Source organism: Theobroma cacao, chromosome 2, assembly GCF_053813885.1.
Source record: "Theobroma cacao isolate CCN51 chromosome 2, ASM5381388v1, whole genome shotgun sequence".
NCBI lineage: Eukaryota > Viridiplantae > Streptophyta > Magnoliopsida > Malvales > Malvaceae > Theobroma > Theobroma cacao.
This window is the reverse complement of record NC_142640.1, coordinates 38,195,737-38,215,857: the sequence shown is the minus strand read 5'-3', so window position 1 is coordinate 38,215,857 and position 20,121 is coordinate 38,195,737. Positions and strand designations below refer to the sequence as shown.

The following is a 20,121-nucleotide window of genomic DNA, read 5'->3' as shown; positions in this document are numbered from 1 at the left end:
TAATTTTTCACTTTACGGGGGTAAAAGTGTAATTTTTAAAAATTTACCCCACCAAAACTTTGGAAAAGTCTAGAAATTTCATGGAAGACATGGATAAGTGAAGAGGATTGAGTGGTAGAAAAATAAAGTCAAAAAGATGACTAGAAAAAAATAAAATAATAAAATATTCAAAAGGTAAATAAAATAATAATATTTTATTAAGCCTATTAAAAGGCTTGAAAATTCCAGAATTATTCATTGGGAGGGTCAGCCAAAACCAGCAGGAGAGAGAGAGAAATAAGAACAAACCCTAGAGTGAGAAAATTCAAAGAAAAAGTGTGATTTTTCAAGGAATCAAGTGTTTAAAGGTATGATTTTTCAAGCTTAGCTTAAGATTTATCATTTCCATGCATTTCTCCTTATTTTCTATGGTTAAATTATGTGTTTTGATGATGGATTCAAATCTGATCATATGGGTTTAGAGAGAGAAAGTTGTTAGATTAATTTGATTTTGAACTATGTTAGTGTTTAGTGTTAGTTTAGCATGTTTATGAGTAAAACAACAAGAAAAATATTCATTTTCTCCATGAATTTCTCTAGGCTGAATCTAGCCAATGGTGTGTGAGGATGAGGTTGACTTTATTTTAAGAGAATTAGATGGAAAAATGATGAATTATGAGGTTGGAAATTAAATGGGAATTTTTGGTGCAAAAAAAAAAAAAAATTGAAATTTCTACCCACTAGGGGTAAAAGCGTAATTTGTGATCCGAACTGATAAATTGGACCACATTCATAGTCATTGAGGTATTGTGGATATAATTGGATAATTGAAATTGAAATGGATGGAATTGGAGTTGAATTGGAGATTTTAGAAATTTACACCGTATATAGGCAAGTTAGGTCGGACACTGTGATTAAGCAAATGTCCAAACATTTCACACCCTATCTAGTGCATACGCATGGATAAGAGCCTGAAATAATATATATTGATTTGACACAAATTATTGAATTTTTTGTGTCATGTATTGTGGATAGGTGGTGAGCTATTTGATACGGGTAAAAGACTACACCCGAGGACCGAGAATAGGAGTATATCTACTCCTAGTACAGTGAGTAAACTTACTATCGTCTTAATTATCTAGAGTAGATTTATATAATTGTGTGATTTTATGGAAAAATGGTTTAATTGGAAAATTATTGTGTTTTATGGTAAAATGGGATTTTATAAAATAATTTTATAATATTTTTGAAAATTTAATAATGATTTCAAAAATAGAGTAATTGGAGACCTATACTATGATTGTGTTGTTTATCCATGATTTTACATTAATGGCTTATGACAAATGTGGGTATGACTGGTTATTTTTATGATTTTAAGAATATGTGAACTGCTTTATTTGCCTTGAATGTGTTAAGTGAGCTATGTCATACTATTGTGATTTTATTGGTTGGTGGATTATAAAGTGGGCACTGCAGTGACGGGGGTTCCGTGGGCCAGCCTAATTAGAGGGGCACGGTTCCCAATTATTGAGCTTACCTCGATTGGAGAGGCGCGTAGGATAACTCCCGAGGTAGGATTTGAGTACACTTCACGCTGGCCACCACGTGAAGTTGGGACTCAGCCAACGCCAAGGAACGGCTGTGTTGTCAGAGGTGAAATGTGTTTGTGTGTGTGACAATAAACAGCCTTGGCGGTCTCGGTAAGATGCTTTCGCGAGGTATCCCCGAGAATGGATTTTTAGCAAGAGCCAAGTTTTTGAAAAGTGCATAAGCCATGTTGAGTAATTAGATGAAATCCAATTATTTATATGGGTTGAGATGAATTATTTTAATTGTCTCCTATTACTCGGCTTTAGATTATTTTGATGATGTTTGTCTACTCACTGGGATTTTATAATCTCACCCCTTCTTCCTATACATTTTTCAGGCTCAGAATAGGCAGTAGACTGTCAATTGCATCGAGAAGTAAATTTCGGAGTTGCATCCTAGAAAGCAAGGTTATAGACTTAAACCTTCTCAGTTATTTGGGGGCTCACGTGTCATTGTAATTTAAATTGCATACTCTAGTTTTCTATATTATAGTATGTATAAATTTATTTTATTTTTATGTGCAGAAAATTAATTTTTTTTGATGTTTCAAAAATATACATATATATATATATATATTGTTTTACATGAAAATAGATTATTTTAATTAATATTTTTAGTTTATTTTATTATTCAAAAAAAAAAAAAGAAAAGGAAAGAGAGAGAGGAATGGAAAAACTGGTACAAAAGCCTTGCGAGGTCTCGAAAGGCGTTAGGGGGAAGAATGTCTATCGAGGCTTCGCGACGGTTGTCACGGGCTCGATGGGAGTTCCGGGTCGTGACAATTCGATTGGTATCAGAGCAAAGGGAAAATAACCCTATTCCTGGGAACTCTCGCATATGATCTATGGCGAAGTATGACTCTCCGCCCAGGAGCTTGGAAGAGGAGGGAAGGGACTGCTCCCGGTGCGTCCCGGAGTGAAGTGCACCTCTTGCCGAGTGCTCTGATAGGTACCACCTAATGCCATCTGTGTCCAGAGTGGTGGAAGAATTAAATTGGTATCAGAGCTTTTGGTTAACAAAGCATGGTTTTAAAGTTTTTGATTTTTATAGTTATTTTTAGAATTCACACTGGCACTGTGTGGCCCCGGGTTGAGTTAAACTAGGTTAAGTTAAGTTGGGTTAGGTAGAGTTGCATGTATGTAGAGTTTGAGATTACTTAAACTTGCCTCGTTTCCTTTTTAGATTACCATGCCTCCTCGACGTGAGCGCCCACTCCCTACTAGATCAGCTAGGAGGGGCAGAGGTCGTCTTAGGCAGGGTCAGCCAGACCTTAGAGGAGAGGAATCGACTGTGTCTCCTTTTCGAGCAACACTTGCTGCTGAACCGGTAGAGATTCCTCCGCCACCTACTGGCATTCCTGCCGTGTCTTCTGAGGTAATCCAGGCAATGGCAGCCTTCTTTACCGCAATGGCTGGTCAAGCTCAGACTAGTCAGGTCCCACCTGTAGTGCCACCAGTTACTCCTTCAGTTCCATTGGCACATGATGTCTCTATTTCTAAAAAGCTGAAGGAGGCTAGACAACTGGGTTGCGTGTCCTTTGTGGGTGAGTTGGACGCCACCGCAGCTAAGGATTGGATTAATCAGGTTTCAGAGACACTCTCTGATATGAGATTGGAGGATGAGATGAAGCTGATAGTGGCTACGAGGTTATTGGAGAAGAGAGCCCGTACATGGTGGAATTCGGTGAAGTCCCGTTCCACTATTCTCCTAACTTGGTCAGACTTTCTAAGGGAATTTGATAGTCAATATTATACCCATTTCCATCAAAAAGAGAAGAAGAGAGAATTTTTGAGTCTGAAGCAGGGGAATTTAACTATAGAAGAGTATGAGACTCAATTTAACGAGCTGTTGTCTTATGTGCCTGATTTAGTGAGGACTGAACAGGATCAGGCCGATTATTTCGAGGAAGGGCTCCGCAATGAGATAAGAGAGCGAATGACTGTGACAGGTAGGGAGCCCCATAAAGAGGTAGTACAAATGGCCTTAAGGGCTGAGAAGCTCGCAAATGAAAATAGGAGAATGCGAGCTGAGTTGGCAAAAAGGAAAAATCTGAATATGTCCTCCAGTCAGCCACTAAAGAGGAGCAAAGGCTCATTTGTTTCAGGGAGTGCTCCTTCTGTTTCGGTAACATCCTCTCGACCATCATTTTCACAAATGCAGCAGAGGCCTCCGAGATTCAGCGGATCTGCAGTGACTACTTCTGAAAAAAGTTTCGGAGGTTTTGATAGATGTAGAGAATGTGGAAGATTTCATGGCGGGGTGTGTTGGGGGCCTTTGCGATGTTTTCATTGTGGCCAGACGGGTCACTTTAGAACTAATTGTCCACAGTTAGGACAGGCCACTGTAGCTGCTCTATCTTCATCAACTCGTACGGACTTGCAGATGAGAGATTCCTCTGGAGCACAACCGAGACAGGGAGTAGCTATTCGGCCTGATGTGGAGAGTAACACCCCAGTATACCCACCTTCCAAACCACTGACTCGTGCGTCAACAAAAGTTTTTACGGTAATGGAAAATGAAGCACGAGTCCAACCTAGAGAAAGTGAATGAAAAGTTAGGTGGAAATGTAAGATAATGATAAGAGATGTAAATACTAAGTTCTGAGAGTGTAAATAAAGCTTTTAAGAATAATATAATAAATGAGTTTATGTAAAATATCGCTATGGAATTTTCTTAATGTATTGTGGAAATTGGAGTTCAGAAATGCATAAGACATGAAAGATGAATCTTTGAGGCATTGATGAGAATGAAAGTGCAACCCCACATGTGTAGGGATTAGTAATATGGGTAACTAAAGTGAAGAATGATCCTGAGTGGTTCAAGATTTAAATTTCATGTATGATGAGTGATGTAGGTAGAGCAACGAAAAGAACATCTCAATAGTTAAAGGATTGTGGAAGAATGCTCAAACGAAGGAGATGACATGAGATGTTGAATATTGGATAAAAACTAATACCCCTATCTTTTCTTGGAGTTTGATAAGTGAAATTTTGGGGACAAAATTTTTTTTAAGGGGGGTAGTGTTGTCAAACCCTACTTTGTAAAATAATTATTACGTCATTTACATGCTCGATAGAATGTTTGTATATTTAGGAAGTTCGAGAAATTGTTAAAAGACGATATTGCCCCTAATGGTACCATTGAGTCGATTAAGCCTCGAACTAGTTCAAATAGAAATTTTAAGGTGAAATTAAGAGTTTCACAGTTCAGGGATGACTCAAAATGGTAATTCGGAGTTTGAGGATCAATTTGGAGTCAAACCGAAATTTTCACTATCTAGGGGCAAAATCGTAATTTTTCCACTCACGGATAAATTTTGAGATTTTGAGAGAATTTAGATCACATTTGACAAATTGGAGAATGGTAAGAGTATAAGGGATGAAAAATATGTCTATGGGCATTTTTTTAGTTTTTGGGGCAAAAATGTAATTTTTCACTTTACGGGGGTAAAAGTGTAATTTTTAAAAATTTACCCCACCAAAACTTTGGAAAAGTCTAGAAATTTCATGGAAGACATGGATAAGTGAAGAGGATTGAGTGGTAGAAAAATAAAGTCAAAAAGATGACTAGAAAAAAATAAAATAATAAAATATTCAAAAGGTAAATAAAATAATAATATTTTATTAAGCCTATTAAAAGGCTTGAAAATTCCAGAATTATTCATTGGGAGGGTCAGCCAAAACCAGCAGGAGAGAGAGAGAAATAAGAACAAACCCTAGAGTGAGAAAATTCAAAGAAAAAGTGTGATTTTTCAAGGAATCAAGTGTTTAAAGGTATGATTTTTCAAGCTTAGCTTAAGATTTATCATTTCCATGCATTTCTCCTTATTTTCTATGGTTAAATTATGTGTTTTGATGATGGATTCAAATCTGATCATATGGGTTTAGAGAGAGAAAGTTGTTAGATTAATTTGATTTTGAACTATGTTAGTGTTTAGTGTTAGTTTAGCATGTTTATGAGTAAAACAACAAGAAAAATATTCATTTTCTCCATGAATTTCTCTAGGCTGAATCTAGCCAATGGTGTGTGAGGATGAGGTTGACTTTATTTTAAGAGAATTAGATGGAAAAATGATGAATTATGAGGTTGGAAATTAAATGGGAATTTTTGGTGCAAAAAAAAAAAAAAATTGAAATTTCTACCCACTAGGGGTAAAAGCGTAATTTGTGATCCGAACTGATAAATTGGACCACATTCATAGTCATTGAGGTATTGTGGATATAATTGGATAATTGAAATTGAAATGGATGGAATTGGAGTTGAATTGGAGATTTTAGAAATTTACACCGTATATAGGCAAGTTAGGTCGGACACTGTGATTAAGCAAATGTCCAAACATTTCACACCCTATCTAGTGCATACGCATGGATAAGAGCCTGAAATAATATATATTGATTTGACACAAATTATTGAATTTTTTGTGTCATGTATTGTGGATAGGTGGTGAGCTATTTGATACGGGTAAAAGACTACACCCGAGGACCGAGAATAGGAGTATATCTACTCCTAGTACAGTGAGTAAACTTACTATCGTCTTAATTATCTAGAGTAGATTTATATAATTGTGTGATTTTATGGAAAAATGGTTTAATTGGAAAATTATTGTGTTTTATGGTAAAATGGGATTTTATAAAATAATTTTATAATATTTTTGAAAATTTAATAATGATTTCAAAAATAGAGTAATTGGAGACCTATACTATGATTGTGTTGTTTATCCATGATTTTACATTAATGGCTTATGACAAATGTGGGTATGACTGGTTATTTTTATGATTTTAAGAATATGTGAACTGCTTTATTTGCCTTGAATGTGTTAAGTGAGCTATGTCATACTATTGTGATTTTATTGGTTGGTGGATTATAAAGTGGGCACTGCAGTGACGGGGGTTCCGTGGGCCAGCCTAATTAGAGGGGCACGGTTCCCAATTATTGAGCTTACCTCGATTGGAGAGGCGCGTAGGATAACTCCCGAGGTAGGATTTGAGTACACTTCACGCTGGCCACCACGTGAAGTTGGGACTCAGCCAACGCCAAGGAACGGCTGTGTTGTCAGAGGTGAAATGTGTTTGTGTGTGTGACAATAAACAGCCTTGGCGGTCTCGGTAAGATGCTTTCGCGAGGTATCCCCGAGAATGGATTTTTAGCAAGAGCCAAGTTTTTGAAAAGTGCATAAGCCATGTTGAGTAATTAGATGAAATCCAATTATTTATATGGGTTGAGATGAATTATTTTAATTGTCTCCTATTACTCGGCTTTAGATTATTTTGATGATGTTTGTCTACTCACTGGGATTTTATAATCTCACCCCTTCTTCCTATACATTTTTCAGGCTCAGAATAGGCAGTAGACTGTCAATTGCATCGAGAAGTAAATTTCGGAGTTGCATCCTAGAAAGCAAGGTTATAGACTTAAACCTTCTCAGTTATTTGGGGGCTCACGTGTCATTGTAATTTAAATTGCATACTCTAGTTTTCTATATTATAGTATGTATAAATTTATTTTATTTTTATGTGCAGAAAATTAATTTTTTTTGATGTTTCAAAAATATACATATATATATATATATTGTTTTACATGAAAATAGATTATTTTAATTAATATTTTTAGTTTATTTTATTATTCAAAAAAAAAAAAAGAAAAGGAAAGAGAGAGAGGAATGGAAAAACTGGTACAAAAGCCTTGCGAGGTCTCGAAAGGCGTTAGGGGGAAGAATGTCTATCGAGGCTTCGCGGCGGTTGTCACGGGCTCGATGGGAGTTCCGGGTCGTGACAATTAAAATTCACATTTCAAATAAATCATGTTTTTGTTTTGAAAACATAGCCATTCCTTGGCGTTGGTTGAGTTTCCCCTCACGTGGTGGTTTGGCGTGAAGTGAACCCTAAGCTTTACCCCAAGAGATACCCTACGCGCCTCTCCGTTCGAGGTAAGAATATAATGGGGTTTACTGTGCCCCTCTAAAAGGTTGGTCCACAGAAACCCCTTACTGCAGTGATTAATTAATATATATAATCCACCATACAATAAAACTCAATAACATGATATGGCAATTTTGTAATTCACAGTCTTTCAAGGCAATCAAACAATTCGCATTTCAATACAATTGCCAACTAGCCAATCATGCTCGATTTATCATAAGCCAATCAACTTAAACAATCAAATTGCCACAATTAACAGTCTCCGTGTACTATATTTTTCAAAATCACTATTAATTTCAAAACAATTTATAATTTAATTTCATTGAAACACATATATTCATAAAACATGAAAATTTACCTTTTTAAATTCCTTTTTCCATAAAATTCATGAAATCATCTAAAAACCACCCTAGATAATTAAAATGACAGTAAGTTTACTCACAATGTCTAGAATACAGACTTTCGACGCACTTTGTATACTGGCCATCGGATGCAATTTCTTTGCCTTCATCGAATGACTCACCACCTTGACACAGTACAAAATTGAGAAATTCACTACATTGGTACTAAATTGAAATTAAACTAATTTAGACTATTAATGCATAATATGGAATACAAAAATGCACTGGTAACTATCTAAACTCGGTATTGGCCTAATTCATCTTATCACCCGATTAAATTACTAACGCGTCCAATTTAATCCCAAATTAATTTTTTTCAGTTTCTATACCTCAATTGCACCCAAATTGACTTAATGTCCCTCAGTGTGGTGCAAATTATCTGTCTCGATAGTAAATTACAAAAATACCCCTAATCGATAAAAATTCAAATTTTTGCTCCGAAAATTCCCATTATTTTTCTAGGCTCATAATTCATCATTTCTTAACCAATTCTCCTAGAATAAAAATCAAACTCATCCTCACTCATACATGGTAAATTTGGCCATTAATGGTTGTGGGAGAAAATAAATTCTTTTCTTGTTGTTTTGTTTCTAAATATGCTAAACTAACTAAAAACACTAACATAACTTAAAATCAAATTAATCTAACAACTTTCTCTCTCCTAACCCATTTTGATCAGCCAACAATTCATCATAAAAACATGTAATTTAAGCATGGAAAATAAGGAGAAATGCTTAAGGAAAATAGATTTCAAGCTTAAGTTGAAAAATCCTACCTTTTTCACTTGTTTTCCTTGATTTTCCACACTTTTTCTCTTGAAATTCCTCACCTAGGGTTTGTTCTTCCTCTCTTTCTCTCTCTTCCTTGCTTGGCCAAATATTTGGAGAGTAATGGGCTGATTTATGCTGATTTTTTAGTTAAACAATAAAATATCCTAAGCTTGACACATGGCATTTTCTTATTGGTCCATTTTTAAAATTTTAAAAATTTAAACATTTTATCTCCACCACATGATTAGTCAAGGGTCAAAGATGAAGATAAAGGAAGAAAATGTGCTGAAAAAATGTCCTAAAGGTGGAAAATTACAATTTTGCCCCTAAGGTGGCAAAATTACCATTTTACCCTTTTACTCTAAATTGTACCGAAATTAAAATTTTTCACTTCTAAACCTCAAATCATACTCCAATAAGTCAAATTATACTGCAATAAGTAAAATGGGGTCAAAAAAATATTTTCTAAAATTTCCATTTTGTCCCCAAGTGGCAAATGACCATTTTGCTAGATAGTGAAAATTCTGATTCGACTCCAAATTGATCCTCAAACTTCGAATTACCATTTTGAGTCATCCTTGGACTGTGATGATCTTAATCTCACCTTAAAATTCGTACTTGATCTAGTTCGAGGATTAAATCAACTTTGTTGTACCTCTAGGTACAATACCGACTTTTGTAAATTTTTCGAGACTCTCCTAGCATACAATCATGCTATCATCACATGTACGTCATGAATAGTATTTTATAAGGTCGGGCTTTACAATCTAAATCAAAATCTTGTTTTTTTTCTTTCGAGTTCAAGATGAAGAAAGAAGATAGGCAAATCATATTCCTTTTATTGATCTTCCTCTACAAAAACAAACAAATCAATATGAGTATTTATAAGATACAAGACCAACTGCCTTATCCGCTCTTCATAAAGCCAGTTTTAAGTATTTGCTTGTTCAACACAATATAAAGTGCATCATGTCGAAGCAACTAAAATAACACATACTAGAATGCTAAAACAACCTATGAACTTTAGTAGCCAATTTCCTTCACGCGATTCTTTGACCATAAGATTTTGATGCAAACTCCTACCGGCTCTTGCTTTCCAGTGGTGAGTGGTTTTTTAGACTACTAGATTGATCTGAAATGACTACAAGTCGCTTTTGTCATTGTGTAGATGTATTCAAAGCTTTTTGGTTCATCTCAATTACTGCTTTCTCAGCTTCAACTTCATGTGCATATGTAATTAACAAATCCAAAATCTTGTAATTTATCCGAAACTCTATGAATAACAATTTTGGGCAAAAGGAAAAAACTTCAAATTGCAACTTGATTTTTTGCCCACAAAGAGTATCTCACTGATGGTGGGAGAATTAATTTACACAAAAGAAGATTTTGATTTGGATGCTTGCAAATGCATAACAAAAGAGAGTAGTGTGGAAAAAAGATTTTGAAAATCTTTTTTTATTTTATCTAAATACTTATTAAAATCTCTTAATATTTATTTTTAAGATGTTATAAGGTTTTATTTTTACTTATTAAGGATGCGGCATGATTTGGTGACCTGACAGTGTATGGAAGCTATACACTGTTAGTACATTAAATATAAACCCTTTCTATATATTTCATTAACTGAAAATCAAAACATGTTTTTATGAGCAAATTGATAGCTGGTATTGAAATAACCTAAGGGTAGGCTGATAAACATGGCCATACAAGTCCATTCGAATCGACAAAAAATAAAGCCCAATACTAAAAGGCTTGAATTGGTGGGTTAAGCTAGAATTAACAAAGTTTGTCTTGTAAGACTATGAGCTTTAAGGTCAAGGTCAAGGAAGAAGTAACTTTATAGTTTATAGTTGCTTAACTATCCAAATAAGTCCTTAAACTATATTAAGAAAATCAATTTAGCCTCTATCCTTTTATTGCATTCAAATAATCTCGACAATTTTTATTTTGGGTCAAATAATCCCCTTTCACTAACTATTGACTAACTTCCATTAGTAAATAGTACAGTTAGCAATTTTTGATGCCACATCATCTGCCACATCACATGTTGACATGTCATCTTGATAACGTCAATGCCAAGTGGCAGATGAGGTGGCATCAAAAATTACTGACTTGGAATTGGGTTTTTTTCTTTCCAAATGTCTACAAATTATTAGTTAGGGATTTGAAACAAAAAATTAAAAAAAAAAACTAATTGTTTTAAACTTATAATCATTGTTTCTTAATTCATTACCATCTTTTTAATTGAAGCCATCCTTCTTAATAAAAAAAGCTTAATCTAACTTTTCTAGTTCGATTGAAGCCATTGTTGCCCCACTAAATGTTAGTGTAGAGAAATTCGAGAATACTCAAAAACAATTTTAAGAAGAAGAAGAAGCGTAAAGGTAGGACACACAATGTTTACAATACTGAAACTAGCAAAAACACAATGTTGTTCTACGATAAAAGAAAGTCAAATGATTTTATTCTTTTTCCTAAAATCTGTAAAGGAAATATAATGCTCTTCTCTTCCCTAGAATTTGTAAAAGAAAGTTAAATATTTTTCTTCTCTTCCCTATAATTTGTAAGGGAAATCTAATGGTGTTGAATTTTAATTACTAACAATAATAGGTTCTTTTTGCACATCTTTCACAATTTTTGAAAATTCAAGACTACCCAAAGAACGATTTTTATAAGAAAAAGAAGAATAGCAATTGCAGACAAATAGGGGAAATTTTAATTATAAGGTACATTGGGTTTAGGGAATGTTGAAGAAAGTGAAGGTTTTTTTTTGTTAGGAAGGATGGCTTCCATTAAGAAGATGGTAATCAGTTAAGAAATGATGGTAATCAGTTAAGAAACAATGAAAATCAGTTTGAAGCAATTAGGTTTTTATTTAAATTTTTTGTTTTAAATCCCTATAACCAATAATTTTTTGACATTTCAATGGGTAAAAAGGATAAAAATTCTCATTCAACAATTTTTTATGCCACATCATTTACCACGTGGTATTGACATCATCAAGATGATACGTAAACGTGCCACATGAAAAATGACATGGCATAAAAAATTATTGATTATACCATTAACAAACTTCCATTAGTCAACAGTTAATGTAAGGAGCTTATTTGATCCAAAATAAAAGTTTAGGGGCTTATTTAACTGCAATAAAATGATAAGGATTAAATTGACTTTTCTTAATATAAATCCAAGCCTTATATATTTGTTTAACCTTCATAGTTTAACATTTTAGGTAAGGTTTCAAATTTGATTCAAGGCCTTTACAAAAGGCAAGTGTTCTCCAAGGCTAGCAGTTTTAGGATAGTGGGTAGTGCTATAGTTGAGGGAGCTTATGTAGAACGAGAAAGTTGGCATAAATACAACTTAAAAGAAGGAATAAGGGTTCCGAAAACCAAACCAAAACCATTCATCTTCGATTTTTATATCTTCTTTGATCTTTTTAGCACTTGTTTTAAACCATTACTGTTCAACATTTTTTTTATGCTACCCTATAATTATTTTATTAATAATCGAAAAAATTAAGTACAATAAGGAAGGGGACATAAACCGAACCTCCAAAATTACATGAGATTGAGAAGAGTTAAGAAAAGCACCTAGTGAGGAAAATGTAATTTTATGTGTAATTTATGAATGCAAGCATAAAATTGAAGCACTTTCCTATTACAAGAGTTCAAATAATTACTAAAGGAAAACAAATAAAAATAAATTAGGAGTATTACTCCTTTACATTTATTTAAATCGTACATAAGGTAAATTTAATTTGTCTAACCTAAGAATTCCTTTAAGCTTACCCTCAGCTTGTGCAAATACCTGCAGGTTATGATGCGTATGTCCTTGATTAGAAAAATAGTCAGCAGCTTGATTCCTTTCTCTGTGTATATGTGATAACCGAAAAGTGAGCCCACTTAAACATTTGCGAATGGAGGCCAATAAATATCGAGTTTGATAGGAACCTTGATGTCCCTCGTGTCTCATTTATGCAACTATTTTCTCATCCATTTCTATCCAAAGCCATTAACTCTGCCTGTAATGAGTTAGTCGATCCAAAATTTTCAAAGAAACCAAAACTTAAAGTTACTTGTATGGTCTCGAAGGAGTCCCCCACCAGCAGCATTTTGAAAAGCATCTTTAGAACTAACATTGACATTCAACTTAAACTCATGTATCGATGGTTTATGCCACGATATTAATTTTGGAGCAATTTGTAAATCCTATTGGAAATGTAATTGTGAGACCTTGACCTTTATAGACTCGTAGATAAAAACATACGCGATATCCCTAATCAGGGGTAATTTCGTCATTTTCTCAATAAGCCCATAAAAGTAAGTTTTAAACAATGTTATAGCTTAAGTAGGCATAAAGCATAAATGAATGATGAAAATATGGGTGAAATGACAGGAAATAAAAATTTTGATAATTTTCATGTTCTAGGTGTAAAATGGTAATTTTGTCACCCGAGGACAAAATGGGAATTTTTAGAATTTTACACCACCTGACACTTGTCATGCCCGTGGATTTCAGCCATTAACATTTTACATTGTGGATAATTGAAACATTTTATGTGGTGGAGAGAGATTGCTTAATGGATAAGTATTACACATGGACTAATGGAAACATGCCATGTGTTAAGCTTGGATTATTCTAGAAATTCCTTGTAAAATCTATTTAAAACTCTCTTAGTCTCACCCATATGGCCGGCCAAAGCATGAAGTGAAGAGGAAAGGAAAGAACACAAACCCTAGGTGGGAAAAATTGAAGAAAAAGGGTGGGATTTCAAGGATTAAGCTAATTTATGGAGGGGCATTTTAGTAATTTCCAAGGGAGTGGATAAGTTGAGGCCATAAATATCCTCTCCTTCTAGCAACTTCTTGGGATTTCCAACAGCTTCTTCTTCTTGTTCTATTCCCTCTCACGTTTCTTCAATTCCTCCATGGAAGCTTAATGTGAAGCTTTCATAACTTTCTCTCTCTAGCTCTAATTTTTATTCCTTGGTGCCCTTTTGACTATAACCCTTGTATTCTTCCACTCTCTCACTTTAAAACCCTTGAAAATGATGAAAATCTTATTTTCATATACTCTCACTAGTTAGATGTTTTAAAGAGAGAAAGAGAAAGCTTTATTAATAGCTTGAGAGCTTTTGGAAAGAAGTTCAAAGTTACAAAGCTATTAAGGTGAGTAGTAAACTAGTATTGGGTTTTAAGTGTTGAAAATGACTAGAGATTTGATTTGTGAATATTTTGTAGTTGAGATTGTTAATTCATTTTGGAGTGATAGGAAAGAGATAATGGATGTCCATTTAAATGGCAATTGAAAGCTAGCTAAAAGATAACTTTTAGGGTTTATAGTATGTAAATTGACATTATGGAAATGTTAATTTGATGGTAGGTGCTAACGAAGCCCCATCACCCTAATTGGATCATTAGGGGGATTAAGAGTCGGCTAAATGCTCAACGAATACTGGTGAATGGACTTGCATTTTAAATTTGTTTTAGGGAATATGAAAGATTCTATCCAACTTGTCTTCGAAAATGTACCTTGGAAACAAGCTTTTAGTAAAATGATTTTATATTGTGAAAATGTACTATACAATGGTTTATGTGTTATCACAATATGATAAAATGCATGATATGCATTGGATGCTTCTTTGCATGTTGATGTGGACCCGGCCATGTGCGAGTAGGAGTGCACATAAGCCATTGCTAACCCGGCTATGTGCGAGTGGGAGTGCACATAAGCCGTTGCTGACCCTGCTATGTGTGAGTGGGAGTGCACATAAGCCATTGCTGAGTACACATAAGTCGTTGCTAACCCGACTATGTGAGAGTAGGAGTGCACATAAGCTGTTGTTGACCCGGCTATATGCGAGTGGGAGTACGCATAAGCTGTTGCATATGAGATGATAATGATGGGAGGGTGTATATGATGATTGATATATATGTATATACATATATGGTATATGGTTGTAAATGCAAATATGTGAGCATTTGACTTGTTGAAATTTGGGAGTTTGCATGTGTTACATGTTGCTATTGTTATTTTAGCAGAATGGCTTGTGTTAAAGGAAAATGAGACTTTTTCCTTGATGTTTTGACTGTCGCTGCAGCGAGATTCATTTTCGCTGCAGCGAGAAACTCTCAAGTTTGAGGGCCTTCACCAGACATGGTTCTCGCTACAACGAGAATGAAGTTCGCTGCAGCGAGAAACTTTCTATCCATTTTGGCTAACTTGTGGGTTTTGCTATATTTTCTTATTCTTTGGTACCATAGTTGAGTATGGATCTTTTAAGTGATTTATTCATGAGAGGTTTACATGAGGGGTTCTACTAAGAACTAAAACAAATTGCATTGTTTTGAGAAAATGAGTGCATCATGATTTCGATAAACATTCCTTATGGTATGCTTGTTCCCTTCTTGTTCACTCACTGAGTTTATGCTCACCGCTTTCAACTTCATGTTTTCAGATTAAGAGACAGCCAGTAACTAAGACGAGGTGTCCTCTGGACTTTTATCCATCTTTTAGTAGGTGTCTCGGCATTCAGTAGCTGTACATTTGTCCGAGTCTCTCCACTAGACATCGAGTCTCCTTTTGTTGTGTATAGACAAACCTAATGTGAATTATTAAGATACATGTGTAGACAATGTATATACACCTGTTTGGTATGCCAGTATGAAGTGGCAATGCTTAATATTATTTTGATTCTAAGTTATGATATATGACTTAGCAGTTTATGATGGAATGATGAACATGTCAGATTAATAGGTTTACTTGGGCTTAATGGACTACGTCCATTGGGCCCATGCGCGGGTCATGACCCGAAATTTGGGTCGTGACAAAGTTAGTATCAAAGCTCTAGGTTTGTCTAGGTCCTAGGATTTCCATTTGTTGGTCCAGCGGAGTATCGAGTTTTTATGTGGGAACTTTGGTTGTGAAGTGTGAACCGCGACACATTTTTATGACCAAGGGACCGCATAGATTCCCTATCTTAGAAACCACCTTTTTCCTTGAGTATGATTATGAAATGTGTTTGGTAACAGGTGTTTGTTCTTGTATAGGTAAGAATGTCGCCTACGACACGAGTCACCTCAAGACGGATGGGGGAGCAAGATGCTCCTACTGAGATGGTAGATAGGCCACGGGCATCCACCTTAAGGGGCCGAGGTAGACGTGGCAGGGCCACTAGGCCGGTAAGGGTGGATACTCTTGTGAGTAGGCGAGAGGAGGGACAGTCCTCAGGTGATGTAGATAGACACCCAGCTGGGGGTATTACCATTGAGGATTTGGCGACAGGCCTACAGGGAGTTAATCGGGTTGTAGAGATGATGGCGACCCATATGGAGGATATACAGAGGGTAGTAGAGGGGAGACCTACAGTGCAAGAATCCCCTAGCTCCCAAGGACAGGCCGACCGCCAATATCATGAGGTTGAGAAAGGTCACTTAGAGATTTCTCTTCCTGATTTTCTTAAGCTTAAGTCTCCATCATTTTCAGGGTTCGATGCGTCGGAGAAGCCCCAGATCTTTTTAGATAAGATGGAAAAAATATGTAAGGCTTTAGGATGCTTTAGTGTCCGATCAGTCGAGCTAGCCGCCTTCCGATTAGAGGATGTAGCACAGGAGTGGTATAGTTCTCTATATAGAGGCAGACTGACGGATGCAGCACCACTAACTTGGGGTGAGTTTAGTGCAGCCTTTTTAGACCGATTTTTACAACTCAGTGTACGTAATGCACGAGCTAGGGAGTTTGAGACTCTGGTATAGACCTATAGTATGACGGTGTCAGAGTACAACATCAAGTTCATGCAGTTGTCTCGATATGCTCCTTACCTCATTTCCACTGAGGAGATGAAGATTCAGAGGATTATGGATGGGCTAGTAAAGCCACTGTTTAGGGCTGTGGTATCCCGAGATTTTAAATCCTACTCCGTAGCGGTAGATTGTGCTCAGTGGATTAAAATGAGGACCAGTGAGAGTAGGGTTAGGAGGGATAGAGCAAAAAGAGCCAAGACAGAGGGTTATCAAGGTTTTAGAGATTTCAGCAGTGGTGGTTCATCTTCTAGCAGTCAGGGTCGATAGAGGGACTCACGATTTCCCCAACAAGGGAGTGACTCACCTAGTGCTAGTATCGCAGCGGGACAAAGAACCTTCAGTGCTGGAAGGCAGCAAGATACGAGGCAAGGAAGTCAACTTATCCTTTCTTGCCATACTTATGGGGGATGGCATAGAGGAAGATGCCTTCGTGCTACGGGAGTTTGTTTCAGGTGTGGTCAACCTGGGCATATTATGAGGGATTGTACGATGGCTCATCAATCACAAGATTCTACTCATGGTTCCACCCAGCCAGCTTCGTTTACTTCTTCAGTCGTCACCTAGTCTGATAGGGAAGCTAGTGGATCTAGAGGTAGAGGTGTTGGTACTTCCTCTCAAGGTAGGCCATTTGGGTCCGAACGTTAGAGTTGTGTTGGTAGAGGCCAGGCGAGGGTGTTTGCTTTAACACAGCAGGAGGCTCAGACATCCAATGCAGTGGTCTCAGGTATTCTCTTAGTTTGCAATATGAATGCTCAAGTCTTATTTGATCCTGGTGCTTCCCACTCTTTAATCTCTCCATGTTTTGCATCTCGGTTGGGTAGAGATCGTGTTAGGAGAAAGGAACAATTAGTGATGTCTACTCCTTTAAAAGAGGTATTTGTAGTCGAATGGGAATATAAGTCCTGTGTAGTGCGAGTCAAGGACAAAGATACTTTGATGAATCTAGTGGTGTTAGACACCTTAGACTTTGATGTGATCTTGAGGATGGATTGGTTATCACCCTGCCATGCTAGTGTGGACTGCTATCATAAATTGGTTAGATTTGATTTCCCCGATGAACCATCATTTAGTATTCAGGGGGATAAAAGTAATGTTCGAACCAATTTGATATCGGTCCTGTTTACCCGAAGGTTATTACGACAGGGTTGTATAGGTTACTTGGCAGTGGTAAGGGATACTTAGGCGAAGGTTGGAAATATAAGTCAAGTGTCGGTGGTGAATGAGTTCATGGATGTATTTTTTGAGGAACTACCAGTTTACCTCCCGAGTGGGGATTGAATTTTGCATAGATTTGATTTTCTACACTAAACCTATATCTATACCCCCATATAGAATGGCACTTGCAGAGCTTAAAGAGCTTAAGGATCAGTTAGAAGATTTGTTGGATAAAGGCTTTATTCGACCTAGCGTCTCACCATGGGGAGTCTGGCACATATTGCTACAGATAGGAGATCCTTGGTTAAGGAGATCCATAGCTTGGGAGACATAGTTGTGCATTTGGAAGTTGTTGAGACAAATGCATTGCTAGCACATTTTAGAGTGAGGCCTATTTTAATGGACAAGATTAAAGATGAGTTTGTAGTTAAGGCCTTAGAGGATCCTTAGGGAAGAAAAGGAAAAATGTTTACAAAGGCACAGATGGAGTGTTAAGGTATGGAACCAAACTTTATGTGCCTGATGGGATGGGTTGAGGAGAGAAATATTAGAGGAAGCTCACATGGCAGCCTATGTGGTACATCTAGGGGCTATAAAGATGTATCAAGATTTGAAAGAGGTGTATTGGTGGGAAGGACTTAAGAGAGATGTAGCTGAGTTTGTCTCCAAGTGCCTGGTTTGTCAGTAGGCTAAGGCCGAGCATCAAAAGCCTGCAAGGCTACTACAGCCATTACCAGTACCCGAGTGGAAGTGAGAGCATGTTGCTATGGACTTTGTAACGGGTTTGCCTCGAATTAGTGGGGGCTATGACTTGATTTGGATCATAGTAGACTAGTTAACAAAGTCAACTCATTTTCGTCTACTTAAGACTACTTATAGTGCTGCCTAATATGCTTGAGTTTATGTAAATGAGATAGTACAGCTGCGTGGTATCCCCATTTCTATAGTATCTGACAGAGGAGCTCAGTTTACTAGTAGGTTTTGGGAAAAGTTATAGGAAGCAGTTGTAATATGGAAAGCGTATTCTGAAGTGGGAATTATTGATTGTTGGCAAGTGATAAAGGTAGCGTAATGATAAGAAATCCCATTAGAGGTTGAGTTACGTGGACATAAGAGACTTTCGGAGATAGTTAAGCAAATGGTATCAAGGAAATGTAATCTATAGCGCGGTTAACCCGTACGTGATGGACTCATATTGTCAAGCCCGACCTTATAAAATACTTGTCATGTCATTCATATGATTGACAATATGCTTGCATACTTGGAAAGCCCCGGAAGAAAAATCGTTAAAAGACGACAATGTACCAGATGATATAATTAAGTTAATTTAAGCCTCGAACTAGATCAAATAGAGAATTTAAAATGAAATTAAGAATATTGAAGTCCCAAATGGTTTAATATAGTGATTTGGAGTTCGAGGATCAATTTGGAGTCAAACCGAAATTTTCACTGTCTAGGGGTAAAATGATCATTTGCCACCTAGGGACACAATGGGAATTTTTAGAAAAGATTTGTTTTGGCCTCATTTGACTTATTGGAGTATAATTTGAGGCTTTGGCAGTGAAAAAGTTTAATTTCGGTGATTTCTAGAGTGTAGGGGTAAAATCGTAATTTTACCACCCACGGACAAAATTTAAGATTTTTAGAGAATTTAGATCAAATTTGACAAATTGGAGAATGGTATGAGTATAAGGGATGAAAAATATGTCTATGGGCAATTTTTCAGTTTTTGGGACAAAAATGTAATTTTTGACTTTTACAGGGACCAAAGTGTAAATTTCAAAAAAATTACTCCACCAAGACTTTGGATAAGTCTGAGAACTTTATCTAAGCTATGGATATGTGGGACAAGTGTATGGTGAAATTTTGAAAACAAATGGATGGCTAGAATTTAAGGAATTAATAAAACATTAAAAAATGAAAAAAATAATATTATATTATTTTAGTCTTTAAAAAGGTCAAAATTCCAGAATTTTCATCTTCTTCAGCCGTCCAAACCAGTAGAGAAAAGAGGGAAAAGAAATAAGAACTCTACTTGAAAAATTTGGGAAAAATCAAGAGAGAAATCAAGAAATCAAGCATTAAAAAGGTGGTGAGTCCTCCGATAAAGGCAAGGGAATTGCACCCGAGGACCAGTAGTCTGAGTATTTCAAAAATCCCTACTCTAGACACTATGAGTAACCCTACCATCATTTTAATTATCTAAAGTATGCTTTTATTCGGTTTTGGTGAATTTTATGAAAATGAGTTAAAATGGTAAATTGCTATGTTTTAGGAGAAATTGTGATTTTATAAAATTATTTTATAAATTTTCTAGAAAATCGAATACTGGTTTTGAAAATAGAGTAATTGGAGACCACTGATATGTTGTAAATTTAAAATTGAATTAATGGCTTATGTTATTGTATTGGCATGACTGGTTAGGCTGTATTTTTTATGAATTGTATGAATTGCTTTATTTTACCCTTGCAGGCTGGGTAGTAATATATTAGCCCTGTCATAC

The 20,121-nt window shown here is 36.0% G+C and overlaps 2 long non-coding RNA genes across 2 annotated transcripts; both read left to right on the top strand.

The window, feature by feature from the left end:
• The first annotated feature begins 245 nt into the window (after nt 1-245).
• LOC148764238 (uncharacterized) lies at nt 246-2,979 on the top strand. Its single transcript, XR_016024823.1, has 4 exons — nt 246-347; nt 1,015-1,088; nt 1,907-1,976; nt 2,752-2,979. It is a non-coding gene; the product is annotated as an uncharacterized LOC148764238 (long non-coding RNA).
• Nucleotides 2,980-5,240: 2,261 nt separating this feature from the next.
• On the top strand, nt 5,241-7,015 carry LOC148764237 (uncharacterized). Its single transcript, XR_016024484.1, has 3 exons — nt 5,241-5,342; nt 6,010-6,083; nt 6,902-7,015. It is a non-coding gene; the product is annotated as an uncharacterized LOC148764237 (long non-coding RNA).
• The last annotated feature ends 13,106 nt before the right edge of the window (nt 7,016-20,121 follow it).